Consider the following 26834-nt stretch of genomic DNA (forward strand, 5'->3'; position numbering starts at 1 on the left):
GCACACAGGGCCAACACCCGGCATCATGGTGTGGGGAGCGATCTCCTACACTGGCCGTACACCTCTGGTGATCGTCGAGGGGACACTGAATAGTGCACGGTACATCCAAACCGTCATCGATCCCATCGTTCTACCATTCCTAGACCGGCAAGGGAACTTGCTGTTCCAACAGGACAATGCACGTCCGCATGTATCCCGTGCCACCCAACGTGCTCTAGAAGGTGTAAGTCAACTACCCTGGCCAGCAAGATCTCCGGATCTGTCCCCCATTGAGCATGTTTGGGACTGGATGAAGCGTCGTCTCACGCGGTCTGCACGTCCAGCACGAACGCTGGTCCAACTGAGGCGCCAGGTGGAAATGGCATGGCAAGCCGTTCCACAGGACTACATCCAGCATCTCTACGATCGTCTCCATGGGAGAATAGCAGCGTGCATTGCTGCGAAAGGTGGATATACACTGTACTAGTGCCGACATTGTGCATGCTCTGTTGCCTGTGTCTATGTGCCTGTGGTTCTGTCAGTGTGATCATGTGATTTATCTGACCCCAGAATGTGTCAATAAAGTTTTCCCTTCCTGGGACAATGAATTCACGGTGTTCTTACTTCAATTTCCAGGAGTGTAGCTGATAAAAAAAAGTGTAGCATTACTTACTGAACGCCCTCCGTACGCAGGAGGAAGTAATATGTTGTTTGACTCTTCTAGGAACGCATGTTTTCGGAATTTTAACATTAATCACACTGTGATGCAGTACGCCTCTCTTGTGGCGTCCGCCACAGGAGTTAGCTCATGATTTCCGTGACGCTTCCGCGCTTACTAAGTGAACCTGTAATGGAACGTCCTGCTCTTCTTTAGATATTCTCAATTTCCTTTATTAGTCATGTCTGGTACTGATTCCAGACTGAAGACCAATATTCATGTATTTGCGGAACGAGTGTTCGTAAGCTACTTCCTCCGTTGATGGACTGCATTTCCTAAGAATTCTTCCAATGAATATGTGTCTGGCATCTGCTTTACCTACAATTACTTCTATGTTATCATCCCACTTTCTATCGCTCCATACGCAAACTCCTGGATATTTTATGAATATGGCTGCCTCCAATGACTGCTCGGAAATCGTGTAATCATACAGTAATAAGTCTTTCCGCCTATTTATGTGCAATACATTACATTTAATTATGTCGATGGTCAACTGCCAATATGTGCACTAAGCGTTAATCCTCTGCAAATTTTCTATTTGCCTGAAGTATATGCCTAAAAAACATGAAAGGAAATACTAAACCTTCAGGTAATCGAGAGCTACCTTCTCTATTATGATGAAAAATCAAAGGCAGTGTCAATGGTCGTGTTGTTTATATGAAGGCGTGCTGAAAAGCAATGTCTCGGAATTTTTTATTCTATTGTAAATACTACATATCACTTCACTGACGCAAGTTGCTACCCTCTGCCACTAGACGGCTCCGGATTGAAGCGTGTAACATGTCAGTGTGTAACGTAACTATGTCGGCGGGTGAGAAACAGCGTGCTGAATTGAGTTTAGAATTCGAAGACTTCATCCAAACAGGGAGCATCCTCTCCTTCAGCAAGACAATGCCAGAAAACAAACGCGCACAGGATCTCCATCAATCCGACGCCTTGGGTTCAATGCCATCGATCGTGCTCCATCCAGTCTCGATTTAGCCGCATCCGATTTTCACATGTTTCCAAAACTAAAGAACACCTTCGAGAACTTCACTTTGAAAGTGATGAAACGGTGCTCCGCCAACAAAATAAAAACAGTCTACAGTGATGGTATCAACCGACTGGTCTCTCATTAGGAGAAATATGTTAAGTCGCCAGAAATAAATATGTAGACATAAAGAATAATGATGTATAATGTTGATCATGTTCGTTTCATTTTTAAAAAACTGAAGAGTGTTCACATAAAAAATTCGGGAGGCATTTTTCAGAACGCCCTTCTATATTTGAGTGAAGTATCTTCCGTACCACAGTAACCTGATGGACCGATCTGTCATTTCAGAAATGCAAACAACCCTTTGTAGCGTGTAATGGTTCAAATGGCTCTGAGCACTATGGGACTCAACTGCTGTGGTCATTAGTCCCCTAGAACTTAGAACTATTTAAACCTAACTAACCTAAGGACATCACACACATCCATGCCCGAGGCAGGATTCGAACCTGCGACCGTAGCAGTCGCACGGTTCCGGACTGCGCGCCTAGAACCGCGAGACCACCGCGGCCGGCATAGCGTGTAATGAATCACTGCACAGTACACTGGAGAATTAAATGGAAAATATTAGCCAATGTACATTTGCACATCCAAATGAAATGCGAAACTGAAACATTGATAGTATTTTTAGTCTGGTAATTGTAGTGAACTAGCAACTGGTAGAATATTACAGAGCAGAGGAGGAGGAGGAGAATGAGGGGAGAGAGAAGAGAGTGGAGGGGAAGACCAGAGAAGACTGGGGAAAAGAGTAGCGGAAAGACCAGAAGGGAGTGGGGAAGTGGAGAGAGGAAAAACCATGGGAGAGGGGAGAGGAAAACCAGCAAAGAGAGAGGATAGGGGAAAGCAGCGAAGAGTGGGCAAGAGGGGAGGGGAAAGACCAGGAAAAGGAAAGATAAGAGAGGTGGGAGAAGAAAAGTGAAGGAGAAAAAACTAAATGACAGAGTGACGGTGAGTACGTTATCCACATCGTCGACATAAATCCCTTTACGCAGTTACGATCTCTTTTGGGACAGGAACGAGAGGCGAAGCCTGGGAACAACGTTCTGTTACACAAGTGTCAGCGGCAGTCGGGAGCAGTGGTACAAGACAGATAAGGGGAATGGAAATGATAGTATGACGAGCACAAATCCGCCGGCAAGGCACAGGAGTCGCAGTCGGTGGCGGTGGCGGGCGTCGAACCCGGCTTAATGAGGCGTGCTTGTGTGGCGGGGCGCAGAACAATACGGCAGATGAAAAGCCGCGCGCCGCCTCTTCATCGGTCTTCGCCCCCGAGGCAGCGGCCGGGAAACGGCGCGCGGGGCCCGTCGCATCCCCGGGCGTGGCGCCTGCACTGCGGGAAGTGTCTGCTGCTTCCTTTGTTCCTTTAGTCGCAGCCTGTTTGCTATACGTGAGCGCCCGCCGACCGATGCTAAAAGTTACGACAGCTACCTACTCGTCACTGAAAGGAAAATAACCGGGACGAAAGACTTCCATGATTCAAAATGGTTTAAACAATAATTCTGGACACGTTTATACGCGTCACCATTGGGAAACTTATGCTCATCCATTAATTAGTTTACCTGTCTAGGTACACCGTAATGAAAGTATGTAATTTACAGTAGATGGTCGGAAACGAATTTTAGGTTTTTATTGACTTTAGAAAGTTGTATCTTAAGCGACAACTTAAAATTTTATAAGGTTTCATAAATTTATTAGCTATACATTATTTTTCTTCATTATATGCGGCAAAATTGTTATGTTTTTGTTTTAAAATGGTTCAAATGGCTCTGAGCCCTATGGGACTTAACTTCCGAGGTCATCAGTCCCCTAGAACTTAGAACTACTTAAACCTAACTAACCTAAGGACATCACACACATGAATGCTCGAGGCAGGATTCGAACCTGCGACCGCAGCGGTCGCGCGGTTCCAGACTACAGCGCCTAGGACTGCTCGGCCACTCCGGTTGGTTTTTTGTATTACTTGGAACTTAAGTGGTAAGGTTGTGGCAAGATCTTTACTGTGAGATACAACTTTTATTATTTTACGTAGCATATAGTCATAAAAGTAACATATTTATTAATTGTGGAGCGAATATGCATTACAATTTCTAGCACATAGTGCTAAACAAAAATAGTAACATCGACAGAGCTATGCTTATACTGAAGTTGAAGATTATTGTACTTATAAATATTGAAGTTTTACAGACATATTTAAATAACGTTGAGACAACTTTTAGTACGGAATGGACGTTTTCTTACGTAAATCACGAGAAAATATTACAAATGTTAAAAGAAGTTTGATTTTTTAAGAAAAATCTCAAGAAACACACAGGTGTTTATGTTATTACTGAAACAAGCATTCTAATGTCGAGATTTTGTTGTTTTGCGAACTACATTAATCATTATTCCTTGTTTTCAGCAAATTATTTCCATATTTTGCGCCAGTCACGAAGATTAGAAGTTCCTCCTATAAATACATTTGATAACAATGGCCCACTCAATGTAATTTTGATCATTTTATATATCTTTGAGCGGTTGTTTAGTGTCATTACAGTTGATTGTCATTGCTTATTTGGAGTAATTGCTTGTGGTATGCACTGATGTGTTTAAGATAGTGTTTATGAAAATATCTCCCAGTTTGGCCTATATACCTATTTTCATGTGGACCACTGAGAATTTTAAATATGCATGAGTGCGTGTATTTATGAATTGATCACTCGATGTCTGTATGTTATGTCTGAATGTGTGGTGTTTATTACGTGGTCTGCAAGCAATATTGATATCGCGTGGTCTGGAGGTACGGGCTCTTTTCTTTAAAAATTTGTCAATGACCAATATGCATGCAGTGGGTTTCTTTTTGCAATTCTCTCCATTGGCTTTTTACTGTTTTTACTTTGTATGTTAGTGTCAACAAGAGCGTCATTGTTGGTTCTATAAATGAGTGAGTTATAAGCAGTTTGCCTGTGTGTTATTGTGTACCAAGATGAACTGTGGAATCAGTTGCTGAACAGTGTAGTTTCAAATTAAATGCTCCAACAACAACGTTACTGACTGACAGTAAAGTGTCTTGTTTATTAAATTCGCAATTTGGAAATTTGTGGTAAGTTCTTATGGGACCAAACTACTAATGTCATCGGTCTCTAGGCTTACACACTACTTAATCTAACTTTAACGCCCGAGGGAAGACTCGAACCTCCGACGGGGGAAGCCGCACGAGCCGTGGCAAGGCGCCCAGACCACACGGCTACCCCGCGCGGCTAAATTAGCAAGACAGAGATCAATATAATATAGATAAATGTAAGTTACACTTAAAGCAATTGTTCAAAGTAACAAACCTTAACTTCGTAAAACTTTCCCCATCTTCTCTCGGATATAAATATCCTCTATTGAATAATGTGACATGCAACTAGGATTTTCTGAGGACTTACTGTTAAGTTCTTATTGGGATTTGATACAATTACTTCGTGCACCTCTGCAGCAAACGAAGAAGAAAAAAATAAATCCCTAGGAGTGAGACTCGTAGAACGCGCTGGCCCTGTGACACGAACGTCCCATCCGATTCATGTTCTAGTGGGCGTTAATATCGCAATCGGATGGCGCTCCGTCGTACTAGAGCCACAACTTCTCGCAGACTACAAGAGGAGGCACGTCTCAAATAAAAGCTAAGCAACAAGCATCCAAAACTGAATGTCAGCAAACACACAGCAGATTCACCCCAAAAACTGATAAGGAATTGTTGCAGCTGACCTAAGACGAGTGAGGGTTATGGATTTTCATCAACTCACATATTGCTATTGCCTAAGTTGGAAACTTCACGCTTGAGAGGCCTTATTAGATAACAATACAAACGTAGGGCGTCCGGCAATCTAGTACTGCACTGGATAGTCCACTGGCATAGGTAGATTTTAGACTCAACATTATTTGGTCCAATTTCTTGCACAATTTGCTGATAGGAGTGTAATTGCTGCTCTACCATTACTCCACACAACATTCTTCGCAGTGTACAATTCTGCATGTTCCTGTACCAAGCAATGTTCCATCGCCGGCATCCATCCATGAATTGCAAGAAACTGTTTCAAATGGCTCTGAGCACTATGGGACTTAACTTCTGAGGTCATCAGTCACCTAGAACTTAGAACTACTTAAACCTAACTAACCTAAGGACATCACACACATCCATGCCCCAGGCAGGATTTGAACCTGCGACCTTAGCGGTCGCGTGGTTTCAGACCGTAGCGCCTAGAACCGCTCGGCCACCCTGGTCGGCCATGAATTGCAAACAGTGGCAAACATCATGTACATATCGCATACCGTTTTTTTCTTTCTTTTGAAGATAGTACCACAAACATAAGCAGTTTATGAATTTGTGCCACACACGCAATGCACTTTCAAGCCCTCGTACCGCCAGAAATATTCATTTTCCTCGACTCAAATCATTAGTTTAGGATCCTCAAGCCCTGTAATGTGACTCTAATGCTTTAAGGCACTCTAACCACGACCATCTGTAAATAATGTCGTTCATATTACGTGGGCAAAAAAATGAAGATTAGCCTGTGCTAGACTAAGGAAACGCGCGTAAGTTGACAACCACAGAAAATTGTACCCACAAAATCATCTAGAATGCAGCGAAATGCATTATAAAAAGATTGAAATACTGATATAAGAATAGAAAGGACAGGGTGTAGACATTCTGCACATCGTATATAAACAGCGCTTCATTCTTTGACACGATCTTGTTGAGCAGCATTTCACCTGTACGTATTAGCCCGCATCCCTTTCAGCGATCTGTTCCGTTTTCGAAACGCTTCGTCGTATATCTCCTGGTAAGTCAAATGTGATAAGTGTGAACTTTTTGTGGAATTCGCAAAGCGCTTTGTTGATTGACATCACTTCCACTGAAGACTCGTTCTGGCATACAGATTTTGTGCTAAAGACGCAAAAATAACAAAAATAAAAAAAATCTGTTCCATGGTTACAGCTTTGTGACGTTTACATTTTGTAATGTTCAAATATCCTGTCGCTAGAAATGTTTGTATTGTGTGTTCAAGCAAGGAGCGGTCAGGCGAGGAACGATCAGAAGATCCTTCACTACACACTTGCATGACTGCACGCGTAATGTGATGATTATCACGCCCCGTTTCTCGTTTTTCAAGTAGTGCATTGTGTGAATCTGATAACGTAGAGAAGAAGACCTACACTGGTTACCATGGTCCTTTTACAGACAAATAGTCTTCATGCAATGAGTCAGACAAAGGAAACTGTTTGTGGTATGTTTGTTTGTTAGTGCTACGTACGGTGTAACAAGATAACCACGCCCTTCATTTACACCTTAAAGTAAAACGGCATTTAAGTTTTTGTGCACTTTTTTTTTACTTCACTTTTCGATCACTAAGCCTTGCATGCACCACATCAGTACTACAATTTTGTCATTTATAAATACACTCATCGTACATTATATCTGCTTTTTTATTACCATTGACTTCCCTCTTCTAAACTTGTACCCCGTATCTACACTGGTGTCCAACATTAAAGCAACAAACCGAAATTTTGCAATGTTGCGTTTATTTTGCCACAAAATAGTATAATCAGCTGATAGTAAAGTAGCAAAAACATAAAGAATACAGAACGTAAACAACTGCAACATGCGTAACGGTAGACAAAAATGTTCTTCCTTTTTCCAACTTAACGGATTTACACACACACATTACGAAAACTGGTCAATGCGCTCAGTATGGGGTGTGACCACCCCTGGCAGCAATACAGGTCTGACGACAGGGCATCTGTCAATGATGTCATCAATGTCATGCTCAGGCAATAAAGTCCATTCTTTCTGCTACGCTGCTCGCAAGTCTTGGAGAGTTGTTGGTAGATGCTGACGTGATGCAACCCGTGTCCCTAGAGCATCCCTGACGTGCTCTACCGGCCGCTGTGACCGAGCGGTTCTAGGTGGTTCAATCCGGAACCGCACTGCTGCTATGTTGCAGGTTCGAATCGTGCCTCGGGCATGGACGTGTGTGATGTCCTTAGGTTAGTTAGATTTAAGTAGTTCTAAGTCTAGGGGACTGATGACCTCAGATGTTAAGTCCGAAAGAGCTTAGAGCCATTTGATTTTTTCACGTGCTCTATATGATTCATATCGAGAGAGCAATCAGGTTACGTCGTGTGTGCAATATCTTCCATTTCCAGGAAAACATCAACCACGCGTGCTCTACGAGGTCGAGCACTATCATCCAGCAATGCGAAGTCTGGGTCCACAGCGAAGTCTGGGTCTACAGCACCTCGTAAGAACTGCACATTAGCTCACAATATCTCATCACGATACCTGACAGAAGTTAAAGCATGTCGATTTAACCGTGCACTTTCGTGAAGAGGTGTCAAAGTGGTCAACATAAAGCCTGCCCACACCATCAGGGACCTATCCTCGATACCAGTCTTTTTCCACAATGGTTGGGTCCCGAAATCGTGTTCCATGGGTCGATAATCACCGTCCAGACCAAGACCAAATCGGAACTCATCTGTGAGAAGAACATTGGCCCACTTTTCGACCCTGCGAGGTCAGATGCCAGTTGCCGTGCAGTACTAAGACGGTACCATCGTGCCCTTGCAGCCAAGTAACAGTTCTCTCTTTCTGATGTTACGTGTGATCGAACCCGCCCTGGTCTTCGGGATACAGTTAAGATCTCTGACTTGTCGCCACATCCGATAAACAGAAAGATTCACACTAAGACATCGGGCCACATCGCTTTGCAACTGTCCTGCTTCCATTCTTCTCATGGCCCTCCATTGCAGAGAGCCTGATAGGCGTCTTGTCTGTGCCATACTGCATAGTCTGTGACTGTGTAGACAGCGATTGCGAATGCGGGACTAACCGGCAAACACTATCCCGTTCGACAGGTTCCCTGAGGTAATCGTTGGTGTGGTTGTCCGTTGACCATAATGCCATCTTCCGGGCAGGACACGATCGTACGGACATCTCTCGACAGTCTGTATGATTATATAATGAATTAATCACAGGACCGGGAAATAGTGGTTTGTTGCTTTAATTTTGGACACCAATATGTAGGACGCAAATGATAAATAATAACATTTAAAACCTACTCCCATTCCAATGCTACAGAAGCGACACAAATCAGCAAAGAATGTTCGACGACCGTAATCAATCACAGCTGTACCCAATGTAAGAAATTTGAAAGCTCCAGAATAAATCCTGCACGATCACTTCGAATAATGAACTTCCTTGTCTTATCTCCAACATTCGCCTGACGACACTCCGACTATTACGTGCCCTGTTATTCCGTTAATGTGCTGCTACGTCGAGTTTTACACGTGCATGAAAAACCACCGGAAATGAGACAATTTAGCAAAACCGTATTCCATACATGTGTGGAATGCAATTTTTTCGTGGGCCACAGGAGTACACCTGGAAGAATCTAGATATTTCCGATTGTGTCTTTAGGGCTTGATAATGAGAAAAGAACCAACCATCGCGCTGAAGTTTGTTACTGTGTCTCGAATCTGTCGTAATTAACTATGCCTTTATATATTGTTGAGCACACTTCAAAGAGTCTTGCGCGAGGAAACACTTCCCTCCTACGAAAATACAGTCCCAAATCATATTCATCAGGAAGGCAGAAAAGCTAAAGAGCGTAGAGGAGCGAACAGAAATATTCACTCTTCGTTCTTAGTTAACTCGTAAAAGACAACACATATTGAAAATTAATGAGTAATTTGTGTTACCGACCAAACATATGTAACGTTTACGTCTTTTTACAAGGGTTAGCCACAATAACATCGGTAACCAATAAATAGTACGTAGGTTTACTTTCGGTATTGAGTTATAATTTAAGTTATCGATTATCTATTATGGGACAAAAGTCGATTGCAACATCTTGCAGCAGACTACTTTAAACTGATTTGATATTTCGTAAATTCTAAATCTGTTATACACAAGACATGTTTCTAACATCCACACAACATTGCTGAATGCTGACTCCGCAGATACGTAATAAACCTTCTGAAAATGTATTTTCAGATATCTGTCGATTTCCTACCTACCAGACAAACCTTCTGAAATTGTATTTTGAGATCTGTGTAAGTCCTCGGTATTTCGAAATGTTGTAAGCAGATAAACCCATTACCCCATATGTTGTTATCATAAATTGAGTATCTTTAACAACTGAAGATCATCATAGGATAACAGGATTCATGGGGAGACATACTCTTCAGGCGAACTGCAAAACTGTATCACTTATGGACAAAGTAATCCACTGTGCAATATCAAAATCCAATTAAAAGATGTTTACAAATATATAGGTCAGCCAGTCTCAGGACTGAAGACAACAACAACAACAACAACAACAACAACAACAGGTCATCCAGCTAATGTTAGAGGACAAAAGATACAGTTTTACATCTACCGGATGATTATCATCAAAGTGCAGCTACTCACGGAGGTCTAGTGTGGGTTATAATTATAGTATGGCAATGAAACATGGTCGATATGCTCGTGCATTAATGGGGCACCGATTTACGCTGGAAAACAAATTACCTCCAAAAAATTCAAATGGCTCTGAGCACTATGGGACTCAACTGCTGTGGTCATCAGTCCCCTAGAACTTAGAACTACTTAAACCTAACTAACCTAAGGACATCACACACATCCATACCCGAGGCAGGATTCGAACCTGCGACCGTAGCAGTCTCACGGTTCCGGACTGCGCGCCTAGAACCGTGAGACCACCGCGGCCATTACCTACAATTTTGGCCACCTGGCACAACTCTGATGCTGTACACTGTATGATGGTATGAGATTCAGGCTTTCATCTGACAAGCCGTAACGTGAGAGAACAGTACGGCTATCGAGAACAGAGACCGTGTGCTGTTTGTGGACCTGCTTTACATGAACAGCAGCAATTACAGCCCTGCATTGAGAGTATCGTCGACTGAAAGGTCTGAGGAGAGGGCCTATGTCATTAATAGTTTAAAGATGATAATGAAATTCGAAAGTACGGGTGAGCATGGTGTGGCACCTGGAACAGTATGCCGTCCTGTCCAAGTGTAATTTGCTGACGAGGTTGCTGTTGCTGTAAATGAGCATGCAGCACTTGCCTTGGGTAATGCTAGTGCAGAGGCACGAGAACAGTCCATCCCATGGTCAACAGTACTGGAAGTTTTGCGGTCTGTTTTACACAGGTACCTGTACAAGACCCAGATGGTGAAGCATCTGAAACTTCACGATCCACACCAACGTTCTGAATTTACTCTTCGGTTTCTGGTAATACCGAAGCTGATGACATGTGGCCAAGTAATAGTCTAGGGAGTGACGAGACACATTTTATACTATAGGGTGCAGTGAATACACAGAACTGCCGAATTTTGGGTGATGTTAAAACGCATGTTATGAACAAAGAGCCATTGTAATCACCGTATGTGACCGGTGTGGTGTGGATTCACAAGCATCTATATTCTCGGTCCAGTCTTCCTTGAAAAGAACACACGCAGAGGACATGTCAGGTGTACCGTGACGTCTGCATGTTATCGAGGCCTCTTTATACCGTATGTGATTCCTGCTATGAAAGAGTGCGCTGTGTGGAAAATACTGTTTTCATGCAAGATGGGGCACCAGCTCATGTCACTAGCCCAGTCAAACATCTGCTTAATCCAACCTTCAAAATGGCTCTGTGCACTATGCGACTTAACTGCTAAGATCATCAGTCCCCTAGAACTTAGAACTACTTAAACCTAACTAACCTAAGGACATCACACAACACCCAGCCATCACGAGGCAGAGAAAATCCCTGACCCGCCGGGAATCGAACCCGGGAACCCGGGCGTGGGAAGCGAGAACGCTACCGCACGACCACGAGATGCGGGCTGGTTACGCATTAATGCATCAGAATATCTACTAAGTATCGCTACACCATACGATAATTACAGCCCACAATAGACCTCTCTGAGTAGCTGCACTTTAATTATAACCACTCAGTACAGCTAGCTCACAAACACGTAAGGTAAATTAATATTAATGACATAAATAACCATATTAAACTCAATATTTTGTTATCCATAACTTTGGAAATATGGCTGTAACGCGAAACGTAAGACAAGTTGTGGAATCAGTACAATTTTTTTTAAGATAAGACACTTTACACAACATTTTACAGTTGTTTTAAATTTCCTTAAAATTACATTTATTTCATTTTGCGAAGACGGCAGAACGATTTGTGGACAGTATGGTTGGTTGGTTTGGGGAAGGAGACCAGACAGCGAGGTCATCGGTCTCATCGGATTAGGGAAGGACGGGGAAGGAAGTCGGCCGTGCCCTTTCAAAGGAACCATTCCGGCATTTGCCTGGAGCGATTTAGGGAAATCACGGAAAACCTAAATCAGGATGGCAGGACGCGGGATTGAACCGTCGTCCTCCCGAATGCGAGTCCAGTGTCTAACCACTGCGCCACCTCGCTCGGTGTGAACAGTATGGATGACTCATATATTGTTGCTATGACATTTGTGTACATTCCAACTGCTTTAATTTGCAAGTGACACACTCTCTTGTGTTAGAAGTACAGGGTGATTATAATTAAAGTTAAACTTTCAAAACGCTATAGAAATAACACCACTGGTAAGAATGACGTCAAATTGCAACGGAATATTATCGAAGAAAGGGGAAAACATGTGGCAGAACAAAAAAATTGTGTGAAAATTGGTCAACAGATGGCGCTGTGTGTGTCAGACTACGTAAATGAAAAACCTGCCATGCGCACGGTCCATTGATGCTGGTATAAACACGCTGGGTACGCAGCTTTTCCTTCTTTCTCGTCTGCTAAGTTCGCCATGACTGTCTCAATACACGATCGCGCTCTGATTGGAAAGCTGTATTACAAGAATGATAACTGTGCACACGTCACTATGCGTAAGTTCCGGACATTGAAGGGTTTGGAAAAAAGCGTTGGTCCGATGACTGTCAGGCGTCTGGAGAAAATTATTCGAAAAGACTGGTTCTTTTGGCGCGCAATCTGGTAGAGCGAGGAAACGAATTGATTCGACATCAGGAAAGATGAAAAAGAAAAGGCAAGGGAAACAGAAACCGAAAGGAATATAAGAAACTGGGTGGATAGCCAGGTCGACATAGTAAGAATATCCAGAGGGGGGGGGGGGGGGAGGGAAGAGGGGTAGAGGGGCACAGGGGCTTAAGGGAAGAAGTGAGGGCAGGGAAGGACGGACACGGGGAAGGAAATGCAGCCCGGGAAAAGGCCGCAATAGCTCCAGGCCCCGTGCGCGCCACACAGTAACTCATGAAACAGCCGTGAGCCCCCTAGGGGCAACTCAGCAACAACATGGCCGATACTTCGTTATTGTTTGAACTGTGATTTCTGTGAACGGTGTTTACAAATTAACTACCAACTGTGAATTAATGTTTTTATTCATTTCATTAATACTTGGAACACAAATTAATCCAGGGACCAACCTCCTGAAATGGTCTGCAGTCAATATCATTCATCGTTGTTAATTGGTGAAATCCATTACCATATGTGGATTTGTGGCTTAATTTAATTTATGGGCGCTCAGAGTTTAATTGATTTTTGACATCCAGTGATAGAAAACGCCACAGTATCCCGAACTGTTTTGGGAATTGATGTATCTTAACTCTGAATCTGAGGCAGCTGGATTTAAAATCATCCATCACAAAGAAACTGATCCACTCCCTCGAGGGATGTTTGAAGACGATAACAAGCCTTTACTTGCTTTTCTCTTTTCAATACAGACCACAGTGCCTCAATATCCAAATCTGACTACTGTAGAGGCCGGCGAAGACCTATCGGTTCCCTAGAAATCGTGACGCTAACAAGTAAAGCACATAGCGACCGGCTCACCGATTTCGTTAAGCTTTCGCACGATTGTAATGCATGCTTATACGTAGCAAATGCTACTCAAGTATGGTGCGCTTTTGAAGCATTCTCGAGGAATTTGCATTCAAAGTTAAACGAGTCCGTCGAATACTGTAAGAGCGCAAGGCGTCGAGCAGCAGCGTTATTGCAAACGGCTGAGGCTGTAGAAAATCCGCCCGTGTGGCGTTCGAATCTAGTTTTCTCTTTTCCTAATCTTACATACGCTTATCGCTACGATGAACAGTCGTGCTTCTTTGGAAACAATTTTAGACAGCAGAAGTCAGTCTAGACTGTACGCTTCTCCTGGTGTTCTTCGTACGTAAACACGTCCCATATTAGATAACCGATTAAAAACAGATGTGTCGGACGAGTTTACATTTTTTGGAATGGTTTTTGAATAAATTTTGTGCCGCTTATGGAACTGAAACCTCTTGTATGCAATCATCTGGTTTTCAGGAAGCTGTAGGAGACGAGTGTAATCATTAGTTTTTCTTTTATCTTCATCACAGGAATATTTCTCACGGATTATTTTTGTTGTCATGGTGCTAGACAAATCAGCTCCTGGTATGTCACAGATGCACAGAAAAACACAGCAACAACAATGTTCCCTCGTTTGAAGTCATGAAGTACAAACATTAATGTTGGATTAATACCTCATCAAAACTATCCGAGAAGTACTGCAGCACAGGAAACATCTAAATACGTTATAGTACAAACATAAATGTATCGGAAGATCTAATTTTCAACGGAACATTTGTTTCAGTTTCAGTCTGATAGTTGCTAAAACAAATCAGTAGTTATTTGTAAGAGAATAGGGTGTAAAACGGAATTTCATGTGAAAATAATTGTAAGCGCGAATTAAATTACTTAGTCACTAAATATCAGCCTGAAGCAATGAATAATCGTTTCATTCGAACTTAAGTTTTTGATGACACTACCTTTTCTTTGAGTACTGCAAGATTAATGACTATTCGCTACGTGGTATTTATATTTACAACACGGTGCGATAAAGCGTTAAGCTCCGTTGCAGCCAAAGGTTGTTCAATAAAATTAGGGCAGTGCTGTTGCTCGATAGTTTGTGTAGGGGTCGGTATATAGTGCCCTGGTACCATGATAAATACACTCCTGGAAATGGAAAAAAGAACACATTGACACCGGTGTGTCACACCCACCATACTTGCTCCGGACACTGCGAGAGGGCTGTACAAGCAATGATCACACGCACGGCACAGCGGACACACCAGGAACCGCGGTGTTGGCCGTCGAATGGCGCTAGCTGCGCAGCATTTGTGCACCGACGCCGTCGGTGTCGGCCAATTTGCCGTGGCATACGGAGCTCCATCGCAGTCTTTAACACTGGTAGCATGCCGCGACAGCGTGGACGCGAACCGTATGTGCAGTTGACGGAGTTTGAGCGAGGGCGTATAGTGGGCATGCGGGACGCCGGGTGGACGTACCGCCGAATTGCTCAACACGTGGGGCGTGAGGTCTCCACAGTACATAGATGCTGTCGCCAGTGGTCGGCGGAAGGTGCACGTGCCCGTCGACCTGGGACCGGACCGCACAGATGCACGCCAAGACCGTAGGATCCTACGCAGTGCCGTAGGGGACCGCACCGCCACTTCCCAGCAAATTAGGGGCACTGTTGCTCCTGGGGTATCGGCGAGGACCATTCGCAACCGTCTCCATGAAGCTGGGCTACGGTGCCGCACACCGTTAGGCCGTCTTCCGCTCACGCCCCAACATCGTGCAGCCCGCCTCCAGTGGTGTCGCGACAGGCGTGAATGGAGAGACGAATGGAGACGTGTCGTCTTCAGCGATGAGAGTCGCTTCTGCCTTGGTGCCAATGATGATCGTATGCGTGTTTGGCGCCGTGCAGGTGAGCGCCACAATCAGGACTGCATACGACCGAGGCACACAGGGCCAACACCCGGCATCATGGTGTGGGGAGCGATCTCTTACACTGGCCGTACACCTCTGGTGATCGTCGAGGGGACACTGAATAGTGCACGGTACATCCAAACCGTCATCGATCCCATCGTTCTACCATTCCTAGACCGGCAAGGGAACTTGCTGTTCCAACAGGACAATGCACGTCCGCATGTATCCCGTGCCACCCAACGTGCTCTAGAAGGTGTAAGTCAACTACCCTGGCCAGCAAGATCTCCGGATCTGTCCCCCATTGAGCATGTTTGGGACTGGATGAAGCGTCGTCTCACGCGGTCTGCACGTCCAGCACGAACGCTGGTCCAACTGAGGCGCCAGGTGGAAATGGCATGGCAAGCCGTTCCACAGGACTACATCCAGCATCTCTACGATCGTCTCCATGGGAGAATAGCAGCGTGCATTGCTGCGAAAGGTGGATATACACTGTACTAGTGCCGACATTGTGCATGCTCTGTTGCCTGTGTCTATGTGCCTGTGGTTCTGTCAGTGTGATCATGTGATTTATCTGACCCCAGAATGTGTCAATAAAGTTTCCCCTTCCTGGGACAATGAATTCACGGTGTTCTTATTTCAATTTCCAGGAGTGTATTTTCCATATGCCGAATGAAAAGACTACGAATATTTTAACAACTTATAGGTATTCCTTGTCACGAACACTTCCTTGCATCTCCCCACCCCCACCCACACTCGTGAAGAGAATTGTACTTGTCAGAGGAAATGAAAAGACTACGAATATTGTAACAACTTATAGGTATTCCTTGTCGCGAACACTTCCTTGCACTCCCCACCCCCACCCACACTCGTGAAGAGAATTGTACTTGTCAGAGGAAATTAAAAGCGCCGTTATTTCTAATAATAATGTGTCTAATATTCGCTTTTCCACGTTTGCGTCACCTGCAGCGCTTGAGGGTTACCACCGTACATCCGAGACACTAGACCATTTAACGTTCTCTACAGTGGATATAGAAAAGCTAAACAGACATTAACGACGGAGCTACTTTTAAAACGGAGATTTCACGCTGTTTCCGCTTTACAGCAGCATCCGTTCGACAACAGCTGCCGAGAGGCGAAAGTCACAAACCATCAAGAGAGCCATTAGTTTCCCGGAAAGAGGCAGGGACGACCCGCAGACTAGTTCATCACTGGTTACAGTTTTATGGGTCATGACGCACACGTCTCGCCGCTAGCCGGCTGCTATAAATGCGTCGTTTGGGGAAAGAGCACAGGCGGCCGGAGGAATCCTCCAGAAATACTGAAGAACCATATGAAGTTCAAGGGCGGACAAAATCCGCAGGCCCACCACACAAGCGACAGCTGAGTGGAATTCCCTCGGCGGCGTTCTAGGCGGCGCCACAAAAAATACAGCGTTTCTGTCTCAAACACAAATAGCAGTCTCGGACGGAGACAAGAAAACGCAACACTGTCGTGTTTTAACACCACGCTCATTTGTTAACCAAAGACTTCTCAGAATTAAGGAATCTGCCACTTTCCACCTACGGAGTCACTTAGTTCAAATTAGTTCACACACAAACCATATAAACATTGTGGAAAGGATAGAACTGGATGTGCTTGTCTTTGTGTAAACGGAAATATCCGTGTATGAACAATCTTAATGAGCGAAATGATCCAGCGTTAATTCCTTAGGAGTATAGAGAAAAATTTGATTGTTTAATTATTTGCATATTTCCATTTTTACGTTACGCTTCCGATTAACTTTCAGACTTGGTGTCAATAGCTAAATGAAAAAGGTCTATTTTTCTTGTACTTAGTTGTTAAAGAGAATATTGTCTACCAAACTGTGATGGCTTGAGCTTTTATATCTGTATGTAGGTATTAATGTATTCACTTACTACAATTAAGTATAGACCGTAACCATGTGTTTTAAATAGCTAACTAGAGTACGAACTCTGGAGTCCAAATAAAAAAAATCCTGCGTTAAGAAGCTTGTTTCCTTTATTATGGGGAAGGCAGTCCCCAATCTTGACTCAGAATACACTAAATTCCTAAACATATGCTACGAACAATAATTTAACCACGGGCAATGGATGCTGCATGGAGGGTGATTTTTGAGCGCAGATCACCATTATCTACTTCGTAATGTGGGAATGGAAATCATATCAAACCTTGCACCAATGCCAGTATTTTTAACAACTTCTTTTATTCCATTACCATCACTGTTTTGGAATCAAGTATCTCCGCATTGATGGGGGGCGAGTTTATATTTTACAGAGCTCTTGGGATAGACGCTATGTTTACATTGAACTCTGCTACTTTTCTATGCTTAGCATTTAAACACTTTTTTCCTCTGTCGATCTCCCAATTCATGCGATTCGTCACTGATTAGATTTCGATCAGTAAACTGGACACGACAGTGTTTCAAATTGATGGGAGAATTCTGACTGCCACATCCGCCAGCAAATCATCTAACCTCTCGTCTGTGGATTTCCGAATTTCACCTATTCGCTGTGTTTGTGATGCGCAGATAGAAGAAACAACCTAGTACTACCTTACAGGGCTGAGAATCCGGCCAAGAACCTGATCAACGAACAGAGTTTCTTTTGGGTCAGTGCTCGCATCCTTGTATCGCAAGTAAGTGTTCTATGCAGTACCCAGGTTCAGGAGTACTATTAACGTTTCATATTTATGTATTTTAAATGCCTATTTCACATGAACCATCATCACTAATCTTTTCAGCTGTTTCATGTAAGAAAAAAATACTATTCACTTGTCCGTCATTATTAAGCGAACTATGCATTACATTTATCGTAATACGGGCTTCCATTAACATAGACTCTCAAACTATAGGTAACAAGCATCTAACTTAAATGTTTCAATGTTTTTCAAACACCAATTATGCATTAATGAAATAAGTTTTTATTCCATTGCTAGATGGCTTTCGATTTATTAGAACGTCATTAGTTAACACCCGATACTTACCACAAACAGTTGAAAACTGCCCCGTACTTAAATGGCAAACGTTCCCACGTATCATTACTGCAACAATTAGTTCCGAACCTAAGATTAATATGAAGAAAAAACTTTTCATAACAGGAACATTTCAGAATTTCTTAAAAGGGGATTTCCTTTAATTTAGTAGTTGTATGCACTGCATAAACTCAGTCAGATCCATTTACTGGCTACTTCTGTCTGCTTAATAAATGCTATGTAGAGAATTAAACTGTATACGTGCAGTGCAGTTTCACCGAATAAATTCTAGACAGGCATAGACACAAAATAGTAACTAGTACAAGAGTACCTTTCTTGTAATGCTAAAATATCTTTAAAAAAATCAGTCCTAGTAAGTAACGCATTTTCAGAAACTAAGTGTCGTTGTCCTAACGAATATCAACAACAACGCTAAGACATCAATTCCACGTTTCCATTAAAACAAACCACATATGGAAGAGGATTTAACAATCGGAAGAAGGAAGATTAGACTATAACCGGAATATTAAAGACGATTTCCGAATATTGTAGCACAAGGATGAGGCAGAAAATCGACCGCGACAAAATAACGATTCCAACATTAGTTTGGCGTGCGTTTGGGAAAAGCAGGGACGTTAACTTAGGATAGCCTTAGGAGATTTCAAACCTGCTTCCCACGATTAAAAGTGTAACACTGTCATGGTCATCAACAGCGAATCTATACGGTTCAAATTTTTTCTGTTGATCTGATGAGCTGTTGTAATTTAACTTTCACATCGACTTTTGAGTGACCGGATGAAGTAACACAATTCAGAATCAAACAATTTACTAAATCCAACAAAATTTTTACAGGGCACTACGTTAACTATCTTTCATAAATAATTTCTCATTCAGTTCAGTGTTTCCGAGGCAATTAAAAGAAGATTTAACGATCCTGCTCAAGCTGTTTCCCGCTATCTGTTCAGAGAACCATATGGGACCGCAGATAAGCATGCTTACTGCTACTCGGGCAAGGGCACGTTGGACAGCATCCTCCTATTTTACATTGAGTGGGCAATATTTTTCCAGGACGACAGCTTTCCTATAAAAATTCGACTTCGCACTGAGAATGGTCTGACGCAGACCAACTCGAATTTTTACCTTCTGGGTGGTCCATCCGATGGTTCTTTTTCTTTCTGCGAGCGAGGGCACGCGCGCGAACCGACTTCGTTAACGGAGATTCGCTGTGAAAAAACTTTGTAGGCCCACTGTAGATAGCGCGGCGGCAACGGCGGAAAAACAGGTCCTCTGATAAGATTCGCCAGTGCAAAGTCAAGGTCAGTGGCGCGGACGAGAACGACCTACTGGCCGCAAGAGGGCGCATAATCGCGCGGCATATTTCAGAGAACAGCACGAGGGCGGATGAGTTCTCGTAACCATAAAAACCAACGCTCAGTCCTGAGAAAGTAAGCCTCGGCTTTGCGACGCAACTTACTAATGAAGCATTTCACTTTGTGCTCAGTACAGAAGAATTGTAGGTTACGTATAGGTAATGAGAAACTGATGGCATGTGGATTTATTATTGACCCATTAATACGAGAGAAATGGCTTAGAAAAAAATCCCAAAAACTTTGTTACTTTCAGTTAATTAAGGAAAATTTGTTCATAGAACTCTACTATGATACACTATCTATGTGTTGCTAGCCTCTACTGCACACAAAATGTTCTTATTGATTAACCTTCAAAAAAATGTTTCTACCCGATCGCACCCAATTTATTTCAGCGAAACAAAAGGAACGACTACTTAGTACAGAAACATTCAGCTTGCCTCTATTTATTTTCGATAACAATGCAACCGCGACGGAGCAGACAGCAAGGTAAAAACAGTTGTTTCATAGTATCTACGGGCTCTTCATGTTTTAACTGATGACGATTCAGAACTTGAGAGTAGCGGACAACCTGTGTTCTGGTATTTTCCCAGAATGCATTGCCTCACAGTAGGAATAACTTGTTTTGAATAAAATAAACCACCTGAATTTGAACTAATTCTTTATTTCTGCTGTTGAAAACTTAACTTTAACGTCTTCTAGCGTAACCACCGCGTGTAAGTTTTCCGTAACTCCCACTGCCATAATAGTCTTTTTTTTAATGCACAGTTTTCAATAATTTTCTGAATGAATGATATGCGATGGCGAGTTGGCGTTTTAAGTCGTATCCGCGCTAGGCTCTCTCGCGTTAAGCGTTGGTTCTGAAGACGCATAGGGCTTGGTGGCCCAGAAGTAAAGTGCAAGCCTGAATCCTAGTCAGATAACAGAATTTTTCAGTCTACTTTTGCGCCAGCCTTCAGCTTTCAATAATGAGAAGATGTGCCAGCAACGACAAGTGGTTCGGATTCCACGTTAAACTGTCATGTCCTCCCTCCCGAGAACTGCTCTGATAGGTTAAGGGCGCGTCAGTCAAAGTGGCGTTCAGTTGCGAACAGAAGACTGAGCATACCTCTCGAACGATTCTCCGAATGTACTCTCGACGGCGTATGGCGTACTAAGCTATTTTATGGCCCTTGAAAACGTCTAATACTGTTAACCCTTAATAGTTATTTAACTGAAGTTCAGTGACATTACAGGAGAAGAATTTTCCTTGTGTTTACTGTCAACCAAACGTACTGAACAAACATCAGTTGCTAACTTATGTTAAGACTTTATAATTTTAGACACTAGTAACCTGGCCGCCCTAAGGATAGTTATTAATCGCTAGTGTCCTTTTTTCCCCTTAACCTTTTGCACTTCTGCACTATTTATGAAGGTAAAGGGGTTGTTAGTGAGAATTGCAAACTGTGAAAAAAAAAACACGAAACAGTCAAAGCGCGGCCTAGGGTAAGCTGTGTTGCTAGCAAGGTGTCTAGCTGGGGTTATAGCATGCAGATGGGTAGGGCAGGAGGGTGCTAGAAATTTGAAAAGGGAAGGAGTACTGCGATGGCTCAGGGCCCTCTACTTGCCCACTCTGTGTAGAAGTGCACTAAATATAACAATCTCACAGATGTTGGTAGCGCCCTGTGTTAGAAGAACATATCTACTACAAAGAGAGAGAGAGAGAGAGAGAGAGAGAGAGAGAGAGAGAAAGCTAACTCATTTAAAGAAATTCCTTAGAAATAACGTCAATATCCTTTATTGTATGATTATATGATAGCGGAGCAAACACTGGTAGCAGTTACTTCTGTAAAATATCTGGGAGTGTGCGTGTGGATCGATTTGAAGTGGAATGATCATGTACAATTAATTGTTGGTAAGGCGGGTACCAGGTTGAGATTCATTGGGAGAGTCCTTAGAAAATGTAGTCCATCAACAAAGGAGGTGGCTTACAAAACACTCGTTCGACCTATACTTGAGTATTGCTCATCAGTGTGGGATCCGTACCAGGTCGGGTTGACGGAGGAGATAGAGAAGATCCAAAGAAGAGCGGCGCGTTTCGTCACAGGGGATATTTGGTAAGCGAGATAGCGTTACGGAGATGTTTAGCAAACTCAAGTGGCAGACTCTGCAAGAAAGGCGCTGTGCATCGCGGTGTAGCTTGCTGTCCAGGTTTCGAGAGGGTGCGTTTCTGGATGAGGTATCGAATATATTGCTTCCCCCTACTTATACCTCCCGAGGAGATCACGAATGTAAAATTAGAGAGATTCGAGCGCGCACGGAGGCTTTCCGGCAGTCGTTCTTCCCGCGAACCATACGCGACTGGAACAGGAAAGGGAGGTAATGACAGTGGCACGTGAAGTGCCCTCCGCCACACACCGTTGGGTGGCTTGCGGAGTATAAACTTAAATGTAGATTAGGTTTGTAAACATAGCTTTTTTAAAAAAAGAATTCCCATGCAGCTAACAAGAAAAAACGTATAATAAATACGACGCAATGTTCCTTTTGGCGTGCACGCATGTCCGAAGGAAGGTTGCATCGTACTTCTTAATAACACAGGCATTGCTTTTTGTATTTATTCGCAAATAGCAGGCCCTCGACTCTCAACAAATATGTCCATCCTAGACGGGAATATACGTAATGTACGAGTGCAGGTTGTGACACAAGAAGTTTAGGTCTGACCACGAGTAGTGCACGGATAGCCGAGGCTGCTTAGGCGACCGCTCACGCAAAGCGGGAAATCCCGGTCCGGCTCAAGTTATATCGTCATTCTAATATAAAGCCGAAGGTGGTTCACACTCGCAACTGCGAAAACATTTCCTGTATACTAGTACAGTTCTGTGTATGTCTGACACTGCTTATTCTTTGTACTGAACTTATACAAATTACATATTATTTTGCGGCTCACCTAGTCGCTCCTTCAAGAAAAAAAATTTGTGAACGTGAATTAAGAAATAGATCTAGTGACATCAACGACGTCACGGAACCGTGGACTTCAAACACTGTCTGACATAAAAAGTGAAGCACTATGAAGACTTGGTTGGATGCCAATGAAACTTCGATCACACACACATCATCAGTGGATATGCAAATTATTAGAGCTGAAACTCTCTGTGACAGGTAGAACGGTTACAAGAGTTCATTAGTGTTATTCGTGTATAGTGTTGTCACCAGGCCTGATTGGGTATATAAGAGGGCGTCAGATGTTGAGTGAACACTGTAAAGGGCACTGAGATGTCGCGTACCGAAAGAGACAGCGTTATCGGAACCTGACAGAGTTTGGAAGGGGCCTCACTATGGGTCTCCATTTGGCTGACCGGTCGAATCGTACAATATCTAGATTTGTGGGGCATTAGGATGTAACAGTGGCCCGATGTTGGACTGAACGGTTACGCGAAGGGCAGGCATACTATTCGTTCCTGTAGAGGTTTGGCCTCCCCAAGGAAAGATCGTCGTATTCCGCATCAAGCACATTGTACCACCTTTCACATTTGCGAATGTAATACGGCAACAAGTAATTGACTCCCTGCAACCGTCTGTGTCATCCCGGATCACTGGTCGAAGACTAGCAGTAGCGGGACTAGGGAATTACCGTCCCGCGCGTAGGCTGCCGTTAACACCACAACACAAATGACTGCGTTTGGAGTGGCCCTGTGACCGGGAAGAATGGACTAAACAGGATCACCATAGTCGGCGAGTATGTCGGCAACCTGCAGAGAAGTCCCATTCTTCGAATGTTTTGGAGAGACAGCATGGTGTGGGGACCCACGGGAATGACTTCATGTCACGGCTGTTAGTGACGGAGGAAGATCTGACGGCACAACGGTACGTTACTGGCATCCTACTGCCTCATGTGTTACCGATCACAAGAGAATATCGCGATGCAATTTTTGAACAGGAAAATACTCGTCCACACGTAGGAAGCGTCGCTATGAACTGCCTGCGTCATTTGAGATAGTCCCGTGGCTAGCAAGATTCCCAGGACTGACCGCCACAGAACATGGGTCGGACCAGCTCGGACGTCAACTCCGTCCCAGTGGCAGTAACCATGATCTCAAGGACCAGTTACAAAAGTTGTGGGCAAGGTTGCGTCAGGACAGGATGAAATGCCTTAATAGCACCTTATCCAGGCCAGTAGGTGTGTAACGTCATACTGGTAAGTGGGCTCATACTCGTTCTTTGTAAACTTAATTCGATTCTGTAATACTGGAATAACTTTCTTGTCAGGCAGTATACAGAGTGATCACAAATAGTATGAAAAGCTTAAAAGGGTATTGAAAGGTAGGTTCTGCTCAGGAATAATTGTTAAGAAAAAAATTCGATACGTTGCGCCGTTCCCAAGTTAATTAGGACTGAAGTTAGCCAATCAGGCCGTTGCGCATGCAAATTCAAGCGGCCCGCCAGAGACAGTGACGCCAAACGTGTTCTTTGTTTGGTTTCCTAAAACCGAACAACAGAGCGATACAAAAATCTGACATGAGGATCGAACCCGCGCCAAAAGCTGATCAGTCGCCTGCGCTATCATTTATGCTATGAGAACAACTGACACTAATTGTACCTGGGGGACCTCTTGAATTCGTGCGCGCAACGGCCTGATTGGCTAACTTCAATGCTAATTAACTCGGAAACGGTGCAACGGAACGAGTTTTCAGACTGTTTCTCATCACCCTGTATACAGAACAACATTGAAAAGCCACATAATGTGGCACTATGTGAAAATTGCGATACCCCGAATGAAATGCAAATGAGCAAGAAGTGCAAGGCGTATAGACAGGGGTTGACAGTCTTAAGCGACTACTTTGAGTATATTTTGGACGATGGCGTTAAGTTGAAAATTTGTGTTTACCAACTCTAAACGTTTTGGAAACGGTCTTGCCGCAGTGGATACACCGGTTCCCGTGAGATCACCGAAGTTAAGCGCTGTTGGGCATGGCCGGCACTCGGATGGGTGACCATCCAGCAGCCATGCGTTGTTGCCATTTTTTCGGGGTGCACTCAGCCTCGTGATGCCAATTGAGGAGCTACTCGACCGAATAGTAGTGGCTTCGGTCAAGAATACCATCATAACGACCGAGAGAGCGGTGTGCTGACCCCATGCCCCTCCTATCCGCATTCTCCTTGAGGATGGCACGGCGGTCGGATGGTCCCGGTAGGCCACCCGGGGCCTGAAGACGGAGTGCCCGTTTTTTTAAAAAAAAACTCTAAACACCTATACATCATCGACATCAGAGAGCACTGTATAAAGACTTTAGAGTCAGAATAAGAACGGACAACTGGTGTTTATGAATCGATTTGTAGAACCGCGAAACAGACTGCAAAGAATAAGAAACGTAATGAAACTTCCTGGCAGATTAAAACTGTGTGCCCGACCGAGACTCGAACTCGGGACCTTTGCCTTACGCTGGCAAGTGCTCTACCAACTGAGCTACCGAAGCACGACTCACGCCCGGTACTCACAGCTTTATGTCTGCCAGTACCTCGTCTCCTACCTTCCAAACTTTACAGAAGCTCTCCTGCGAGACATGCAGAACTAGCACTCCTGAAAGAAAGGATATTGCGGAGACATGGTTTTAGCCACAGCCTGGGGGATGTTTCCAGAATGAGATTTTCACTCTGCAGCGGAGTGTGCGCTGATATGAAACTTTCTGGCAGATTAAAACTGTGTGCCCGACCGAGACTCGAACTCGGGACCTTTGCCTTTCGCTGGCAAGTGCTCTACCAACTGAGCTACCGAAGCACGACTCACGCCCGGTACTCACAGCTTTATGTCTGCCAGTACCTCGTCTCCTACCTTCCAAACTTTACAGAAGCTCTCCTGCGAGACATGCAGAACTAGCACTCCTGAAAGAAAGGATATTGCGGAGACATGGCTTAGCCACAGCCTGGGGGATGTTTCCAGAATGAGATTTTCACTCTGCAGCGGAGTGTGCGCTGATATGAAACTTCCTGGCAGATTAAAACTGTGTGCCCGACCGAGACTCGAACTCGTTGGTAGAGCACTTGCCAGCGAAAGGCAAAGGTCCCGAGTTCGAGTCTCGGTCGGGCACACAGTTTTAATCTGCCAGGAAGTTTCATATCAGCGCACACTCCGCTGCAGAGTGAAAATCTCATTCTGGAAGAAACGTAATGTTAACACAATGATTCTACAATATAAGACTTTACTAGAAGAGAACTTTGTAGTTCATATGCCTGGCAGTCTTCCACAAAGTCTGATGACATCCCGCGACGATGGGCACCACATCCACCACGCAACAATGGACCATACAGCTTTCTGGTTGAAATGGCTCTAAGCACTATGGGACTTAACATCTGAGGTCATGAGCCCCCTTGACTTAGAACTACTTAAACCTAACTAACCTAAGGACATTACACACATCCATGGCCGGGGCAGGATTCGAACCTGCGTCCGTAGCAGCAGCGCGGTTCCGGACTGAAACGCCTAGAACCGGTCGGTCATAGCGGCCGGCATAGCTTTCTGATACTGTCACAATATCCCTATAATCTGTGTAATTTTTGCTATCGCGGTTTCATTGTATCCGCTGACCTACGTACTGAGTGCATAAATTCCTTTGTGCACCACCCGCTAGACACGAAACCAAAGATGTAGAGCAATCTCCGAGTTATTCTGCGTCATAACAAACGGACAGCGATTGATAGGGGCGCCAAAGGGTATTGTGGGCGATCTCAACTACAGTCATATTAGGCAACATGATGAACATGGGCTGATAACCTCCTCCCTGCATATTGTACCACGCAGACCACCGTCAAGGGTATAGCGGCGCAGGCATTCTGTAACGGAACTATCCTCCTCCTCCCCCCCCCCCCCCCCCTCAACCGTCTTTACTCCACCATTTCCACTCTTCCCGACACCCCTCCAGCCTTATTTTACTAAGTTTGCGGAAGAGACGCAGGTGAAAAGACTATCTCTATCACTCTGTATACACCAGAATTTCTTTAATTTTGTCGTTGTGTTCATTATGCGA

The 26834-nt window shown here is 44.0% G+C and overlaps 1 protein-coding gene and 1 pseudogene across 3 annotated transcripts in view; one reads left to right on the top strand and one right to left on the bottom strand.

Moving 5' to 3' along the window:
* Positions 1 to 26834, bottom strand: part of LOC126298970 (calcium uptake protein 3, mitochondrial) — a 613695-nt gene that overhangs the window by 336010 nt on the left and 250851 nt on the right. The gene's annotated exons all lie outside the window — the stretch shown is intronic.
* Positions 24714 to 24830, top strand: LOC126299980 (5S ribosomal RNA; annotated as a pseudogene).

This window comes from Schistocerca gregaria, chromosome X, assembly GCF_023897955.1.
Source record: "Schistocerca gregaria isolate iqSchGreg1 chromosome X, iqSchGreg1.2, whole genome shotgun sequence".
In the NCBI taxonomy this organism is placed as follows: domain Eukaryota; kingdom Metazoa; phylum Arthropoda; class Insecta; order Orthoptera; family Acrididae; genus Schistocerca; species Schistocerca gregaria.